The sequence below is a fragment of the Lissotriton vulgaris genome, chromosome 2_1, assembly GCF_964263255.1.
Source record: "Lissotriton vulgaris chromosome 2_1, aLisVul1.2, whole genome shotgun sequence".
In the NCBI taxonomy this organism is placed as follows: domain Eukaryota; kingdom Metazoa; phylum Chordata; class Amphibia; order Caudata; family Salamandridae; genus Lissotriton; species Lissotriton vulgaris.
The window spans coordinates 669,818,845-669,826,854 of NC_141687.1; positions in this window are offsets into that span (position 1 = coordinate 669,818,845).

Sequence of the window (8,010 nt, forward strand, 5' to 3'; positions counted from 1 at the left end):
GGACCTACTCATCTTTGTGGGAGTCAAGCCCTCTATCTTTACTCTTTTAAGGAACCTATATGCCGACACCACAGCAGCAGTCAGATATTCACAATGGGGGCCGTATTGATTATTTTAGCTGCACCAGGGGGGTCCACCAAGGTTGCATTCTAGCCCCATTTTTATTTACCATCTATATTAATGGCTTAGAGGCTGCCTGGACGCACGACATTTTGATTGCCCCCAAGTGGGTAGGAAACCATTGCCAGTTCTATTATATGCCGATGATGACGAGGTGCTGATGGCCTGCAAACCAGTGGGTCTTCAAGTTCTGATTAATGTGTTTATCTCTTTAATGGACTGGTGGGACCTGACGGTAAACTTCACAAAATCGTATGTTTTGGAAGTTGGCCCTCAGGCGACTCGGGTAAAACTTTTAAGGCAGGAGCCCACACTCTCATGTAGGTCCTGACTTTCCCCTACCTGGGAATTTTATTTGATGTAAAACTTAGTGGGAAACAACTGAATGAGTGAAAGTTGGGCAACGTGAATAAAGCCATAGGAGCTATTGCCAACTATGCGCACAGATTGGGTTCTTGGTCCACAGGTGTAATTTTAAAGATATACCAGTCTATATTTATTTCCAAGGTCTTGTATGGTAGCGAGGCTTGAGGGACACAGCGGCTAATAAGCTACAGCTCGCTCAAAACAAGTTCTTGAGGGAAATCTTGAAGGTCCCACAGGGCACCCCTTCATTCACTGTACATGAAGAATTAGAAGTTAATTACATAGCTGATTTGGTGGGAGTGAAGTCTCTGTTGTGCTTGGTGAAGATATGGTCTAGGGATGATGCCAAGTTTAACCGCTCAATTATTTTAGATTGTCATTAGATCATGCACTTAAAATCCCCTGGTTACATAATATGTAAAGGAGAACTTGGTAGCCCCGGGTAGGGCAGATATTTTCTTTAAATGTGACACACTGAGGCCCTAGTCCTTGAGTACAGTAAAGGAGCTGTTTTTTTGAACACACCACATCCCAGCGTGAAAATACTGAGCTCATGAAATTAGCTGTGAGAGGACATGCCTTGCTAAAATCAGTGCAGGGAATTGAGAAATACCTATCAACCCGTATAAGCGCTTCAGATAGATTTTTAGTACCCCAATTCAAATTTAATTAGCTCCATTATCTCCTGGCGCCCCGTCTGATTTTCTACCTGCAAATGTGAGAGGTCCTTGTGGCTGCGATGCTAGGTCTCCACATGACATTTTGTCCTTTTATGCAAATATTTTAGCTATCCCAGGAGATTGTTTCTTAAGCCCCTTTTAAAGCGATGAAATTTAGACAAGCCCGTGTTACACTTATGTACTTACAGCTTTTGCCCAACGATCACACCCTTTTTGTTGTCACAAACATCCTGAGTGCTGTCTTTAGATCAAGAAGATCAAGATGTGAGTGAAGGCTGCTTGGACCCTGCAATTTTGCACAACTCTTTTAATGAAACATAACTCTAATTGTGTTATTTTTATGGAATGTTTCCTTTTATCTTTTATGGCTGTGATTTGTGCCGAATAAAGATTTATTCATTAATATTATTATAAAAGAGTACATCAAAGTAATTTAGTTAAAGATGGATCCTGTGTAAAAACCTCACTTGTATATGCTTCGATAGCCTGTAATGTTGCTGCAGCCATAAAAACAATATTGGCCATGACATAAGGGACGCCTGAAAATTCATATGCTTTGTTCACTCAAGGCTTTGTTTTAAAGTTCATATTTAGAAACTTCCAATTCAAATAAATGTCAATGCATTTTTGTGATCTAATAAACTAAATTGAAATACTTCCTTGTGTTAAAGAAACTCTTTTTTTTTTTAAATTCTCTTTTTGATTAAACAGTTGTGATAGTACAGTGGTGGGCCGCAAGGCCCCAAAACAATAACAGACAATGGTAAAGACTCATGATCAGTTTTACAGATAAAACCTTTTCTCTGTATAGTCTTAGGGAGGAAAAAGATCAATGTCCAACTCTGGTCTCCGCAGTTCTACTGATGGAGATGCACATATTTCACCACAGGATACATTCCATTTAGCCCATTTGTGACCCCATTTCGCGGGGCAACCCTTATGTTTAAACACATCCTTTTCTGGGAGCATCGCATTATCCACGTCATTAGCCCATTTTTAGAACTTAGGTAAATATCCAATCCCCCACCCCTGAGCTATGTTTCGCTTGGCAAGGACAAATCCCAACAATGCCCATCTGCGCACAGTTTGGGTCAGGTCCGTGGCCTCCCACACATTTAGTAGACACAGTCGCTGGAAGTGGGCAATATTTTTCCCGCTTACCCTCGCAAGAGTAGAGATGATTTTCACCCAGTATGGCTGGATATTCCGACATTCCCAGATCATGTGGAAAAATGTACCCTCTGCTATACACCCTCTAAGACACCCAGAATCTGGCCTATGTCCCATCCTGACCATTGTATGCACAGGCAGGTAAGTTCTATGTAGGACTTAAGCTGAATGAGTCGTAGTCTCATTGGGATAGCAACTTCCTTGGGGGAGGAGAGGGCTTCCTGCCAGTCATCATCATCTAGATACCCAAGGTCCGACTCCCACAACTGTCGGTCTGGTTTATTGTTTATTAATTTTCGGTATGTGAGCAATATAGCTTTGCGTGGCAGGGGAGCTGTTAAAAGCCAATCTTCTAGTGGGGAGGTCTTGGGTAGAGCCTCACCCCAGTCACAACAGTGGTTAGTGCATGGCATATTTGTAGGTAGGGGAATGTCTGGGACCCAGCTAGCTGGTATTCTGCTTGTAAATCTGTAAATGGGACCATCTCGTTTTGCTTCCACAGATCACCAACTGAGGAAATATCAATTAAGTCCCACTTATCAAAGCCCTGACATCTACTTAATGTACCGAGTTGCTCGGATTCCCACAGGGGAGTTAGCAGTGTCAATTTCTTGTGCCACCCTAGTGCTTTTGTTGCGCAGTGCCAAAGTGCCACTGTATGGGCCATGGGTCCAGTGAGGTGCTGTCTTTTGGGATTAGAATAGAGTGCAAGTCGATATCCTCCCTGGGCCATTACATATCTGTCTGTGCAGTACGCTGGTTCAGACGGTGAGGCAAAGGCCCACTGATTGACCACCGCATGCTGGGAGGCCCAATAGTATTGTTTTAGGTCAGGCAATGCTATTCCTCCGTCTTACCATCCCCCGGTTAATTTGTGTGTCGCAATGTGCGGGTTGTTCCCATCCCAAAGAAGAGTTCTAATCTAGCTCTCTACACAGATAAAGTAGGCGCCTGGGACCCTACGGGGGTGTTTTGCAGCACGTATAAAAAGCGAGGCAGCACCAGCATTTTGAACAAAACTGCCTTACCGAGCAGAGTAAGGGGCAGCGACCGCCAGTGGAGCACGTCATTGTGCAGCCTATTTAATGGGGCTTTAAGATTAATGTCATAGAATTGGGCCTGGTGTTGAGTAACGTAGATGCCAAGATAACGGAATCCCTTGGTAGCCACAGTAATGATGGTGCCCTTGGTTATCCGTGGCACAGAACCCCGAAGCATGAACAGAACAGACTTTGTCCAGTTAATTGTGTATCCTGAGTGGTCGCTGAAGATAGCGAAAATATGTAGGATTCTATGGATCGAGGCCGATGGAGCAGCTATGTAATACAGGACATCATCTGCATAGAGGGAGACGTGGTCTTCGTGTTGGTCTGTCCATTTCAGCCGCCTGATCATGGGGTCACCCCTGACCCAGGTCGCCAAAGACTCCGGTAATAGGGCAAATATGAGGGGCAACAGGGGGTAGCCCTGTCTAGTCCCCTTCACCAGGCGGAAACATCGGGAGGTAAGTTGGTTAGCAACTACCTGGGCCATTGGGTCTGGGTACAGTAATTGAAAGAAACTCTAAGTTTTAAAGTCTTTATCTTGTTCTTATATTTTGTTTGTTATGTAATTTGTCTCCCAAATATGTTGAAGATTCTGCAAGCTCTTTAGCACTTAGGGTTCAGCCAGATCACTGGTTTAGGTTTGGCTTGACTGCAGAGCATTTTATGACATAGACAGATTGGGCAATGGCCCAGGGTCCAACATTCCAAGGGGCAGTCCCTTTGTACTGCTTATTCAACCACTTGACAGTTTCTCTTCTGTTTCTGGCCTCTCTGCTGAGACAACTCTCCAGGTACGCACCACTTTTCAGTACTCATGGAGGGCATATCTGATTATAGGAATTGTCCTGCCTTGTTCTTCTCTTTCTTATTTATCCGGTTCTTAGCAATGAGCCTTTGAATCAGTTGCTGCAGATCTCCCACCTGATCCTGACTTCACCCTACTCTGTAATTCTCTATCTGGTGGTTGGGCTCTCAGTTCCGAGATAAATATAGAGTCTTTGACGCACACAGCAATGCAACAGCCAGGCCTTCTTGGTACTGTGAGATTACAGATAGGTTGTGGGTACCTCACATCTTGACATTTGGTGTGAGGCTGTCACCCACACCATCTGCTCTGCCGCATTAACTTTTTTAGGTTTGACGTCTAGTGGAGGGTCAAGTGAGCCAGATGTGTTTGTTCAACTTTCCTAAACTAACAGAAGGTGAAAAAGTCACTTACCTTAATGTCTCCCACACTGTTTACCATGCTATTGAAATGCTTAGAAACATAATAACAACGGATCAAACCAAGGTAAAGGGGAGTCTCGAGGGATCCCTTGGACCTTGGTTTGAGCCATTCCTGTTGTGTTCACTAGGCCCAGTCACACCAGTGGGGCAGAGTTTTTATCGGCACAAGTGGGATAATGCTGGGTGGCATGGATGTCATTTAGGGGTCACCAGGGGTCGTGGTTGCAACTCTTGGCTTGTCCATTGTTATCCCTGGCATTGCCATTGCGACCCCTTGCCTCAGAGGTAGCCAATTGGTGCTAAAAAGACTAAGGCAGCTTGTTATTATGGTTGTTGGCGCTCTATCCTTGTTTTGTGCCCATGTTTTATTACACTAACAGTGAATAATAGTTTATTATACCAAGTGCTGGAACAAGATCTCCAGCTGCACATGATGTAAGTGAAAAAAACATTTTTAACTATATGTTGTGTGCGTGCTTGTGGGTGAGAGTGTGTTTGTGTGCAAGAAGGTGTGTTTGTGAGCAAGTGTCTATATGTGTGAGCATGCATGAGTGAGAGTTAGTGGCAGCTAGTGAGCGAAGATGATTGAGAGTCAGTGAGTAAGAGTGAGTCAGTGAGTGAGCAAGAGAAAATGCAAGATATTGAATAAGAGTAAAACGAGTGCAAGTAAGTGAGAATGAATGAGGAAGTGTGAGTGAGTGTAAGTGAGTGTGGGTAAGAATGTAGTGTCTGCAATTGGCTTTGGCATACTGATGGTAATTCTTGGTTTTTACAGGCATGCATGAACAATTCTGTTGCTGGCAAACTGGAGGCAATTGGTAGCATTACAGACAGGCTGGCACTGGCACTGGCATACTTTTTTTTAAAAATGTTTTTTTTTATTTTAAAGGAAGGACAAACTTTACAGTTCAATGCATATAATCCCATCGCATCACATACAGTTATTTTAGCATGAATATTAAATTCAATCAAAGGTATATTTTACATATCTTGTGCTCCATTCCCAACTCTTTTCAGTTTCAACTCTACCATTGGTGATTCACAAATCGCTCCTTTGTACTGATTCCATTTGGACCATTTCCTGTCCCATTTCTTCGGGTACCCCCTTACTATAAACACTTCATTCTCTGCTATCATGCATTTATCCATTTCCCTATTCCATAGTGCTACTTCAGGTGGCTTCACTCCTCCCCATCCCATGGCGATTTCTCGCTTGAATAACGTGAATCCCAACGTTACAAATTGTTGTTACGTTTCTGTCAAGTCCATCGCCTCCCAAATGTTGAGTAAGCCTTTTTTCAGTTCAAATAGATTTTATTGATAAAAGGAAGGGTGTCAATACAGAATACAAAGCAATAATAAAATTGAACAATAACAGTTAATCAAAAATAACCTTTTCAATGAGCATATATGAAATAGGCTAAGGGTATAAAAAATAAAATGACATATCATAAAAATGAGTTAATATTAAAATATTAAAGAAAGAAGAAATACTGAGGGCAATTAAGGGGGTTTTAAAACTTCTTGTTGGTGAGGTTGTAAGCGGAAGGAGCGTCTGGCACAAACATCAAGGTACGTTGTAACAGGGAGCCATAAATCTACACGTTTTGCAGCCATATGAATAGGAAAGACAAAAGAAGTATCCAGTCTGTGATTGTGACAAACATTGTACCACCATGCTCTAAAAGAAATGTGTGAAGAGTCTTTCCAATTAGCTGTAATCTGCTGAAATGCAATTGCTACCAATAAATCAATGATTTTAAAATTGAATATATCGTTGTCCCAGCAAGGAGAAAGACTTCCCAACAAAATATGAGTGAAAGAAAAAGAAACCTGGGTGTGGAAAATTAAATTAATTTGGGTCTAAATATGTTTCCAAAAAGTATGCACAATCTGACAAGAAAATAACATGTGAAATAAATTTGCATTCGAAGCAGAGCAAGTCCAGCAAACATCCTGAACTGTAGATTTTTTTTACTTAAGTCATGTGGTGTAAAAAGAAGTCTATTATAGATAAAAAACAAAGGCTGAGTGATATTAGCTGCTCTGGATGAGTTGCGAATTTTGATCCATATCTTGTCCCATAGAGAAATGGGCCAAGAGGTAGCAAAGTCACACTCCCATTGCTCTTCCACTTTAGATTTCAGCCTAATGGTATCAGTAGTGTGGAGATATTTGTAAATAGCAGAAGCCTTAGAAGTGGTATGTAAAAAAGAGGAGGCTAAAGTGCAAGGCCAGAGAAATATGTTACGGCGGGTTGAAACCAGGGGGGCAAAAAGCAAAGAAGAAAAGGATAAAAACCGGGAAAAAATAAAGGAGAAAGAGAAAGAAAAAGATCGATCGAAAGATAAAGAAAAGGAAAATGAAGAAGAAAAAACCAGTGATAGAGGCAAAGAAAAAGAAAAAAGTAAACATAAGGATGACGAACAAGAAAATGGTTCGGAATACCAACTGACGCAGGCCAAAATGGAATTATAGGCCAAAAAAGCAAAGCGATTGCAGGCAATAAGAAATCTAAAGTCGGCTGCAAAGTCAAGTGGGTTGTCACAGGAATCCCAGCCGCGGATATCAACAATATTCTGTCCCGTTTCTAAAAAGCCCGCCTACCAAGAGAACCCGGTTGAAATAGAAACCAACGAAAATAATATATCTAAAACTCAGAGTACTATAGATATTTCAAGTGAGCATCATGGCACTTCAGAGGCGGGTATCAAGAATAGATCTCTGAGTACCCCCAAATTATACTCGGATTCTAAAGATTGTAAAGATAAAACAGAATTCTTTGAAGAGGGCAAACAAGCGGATGAAGAAGTGGACTCGTCTGCCGATTATAGTGCCCCCGACGCATTATCATCGATAAATGTGAGCAATATAGTGACAAATAGCACAGCAAATATAGAAGACTCAAGTGATTTAAACCTAAATTCTAAGTCAAACCCAAAATCAAACATCTCTAATATAAACAAGCCGGGAACGGTAACGGAATCTATGAGACAGGGATGTCAACCTCAAGCAAACCCCCAGGATTAAGATATGAAGAAATCCACACAGACTCTATTGATTTATCCAACTCCAACTCTAGTTCCAAAAAACAGAACAATTCTCCTAAAGATAACAGTGCTATAAAAAAAAAAAAACAAGAAAGAAAAAAAAGAAGACAAAGGAGACAAAACAAATTGTTGGACGAAGATACTACAGATCAAGGAAGCAACGTAGAACTAGTTTGTCGGCTTGATCAAAAACACAGGAACACTTCCCCACACGCTATGACCAAGCCACATTCAAAAACAAAACTAAAATCATTAGGCGACAACATGGTGGCTAGCGAACCATCCTTGGTAGACGTATTCAATTCAATAAAAAAGTTTCAATTGGATGTTAAAGCTGATAACCAGAAACTC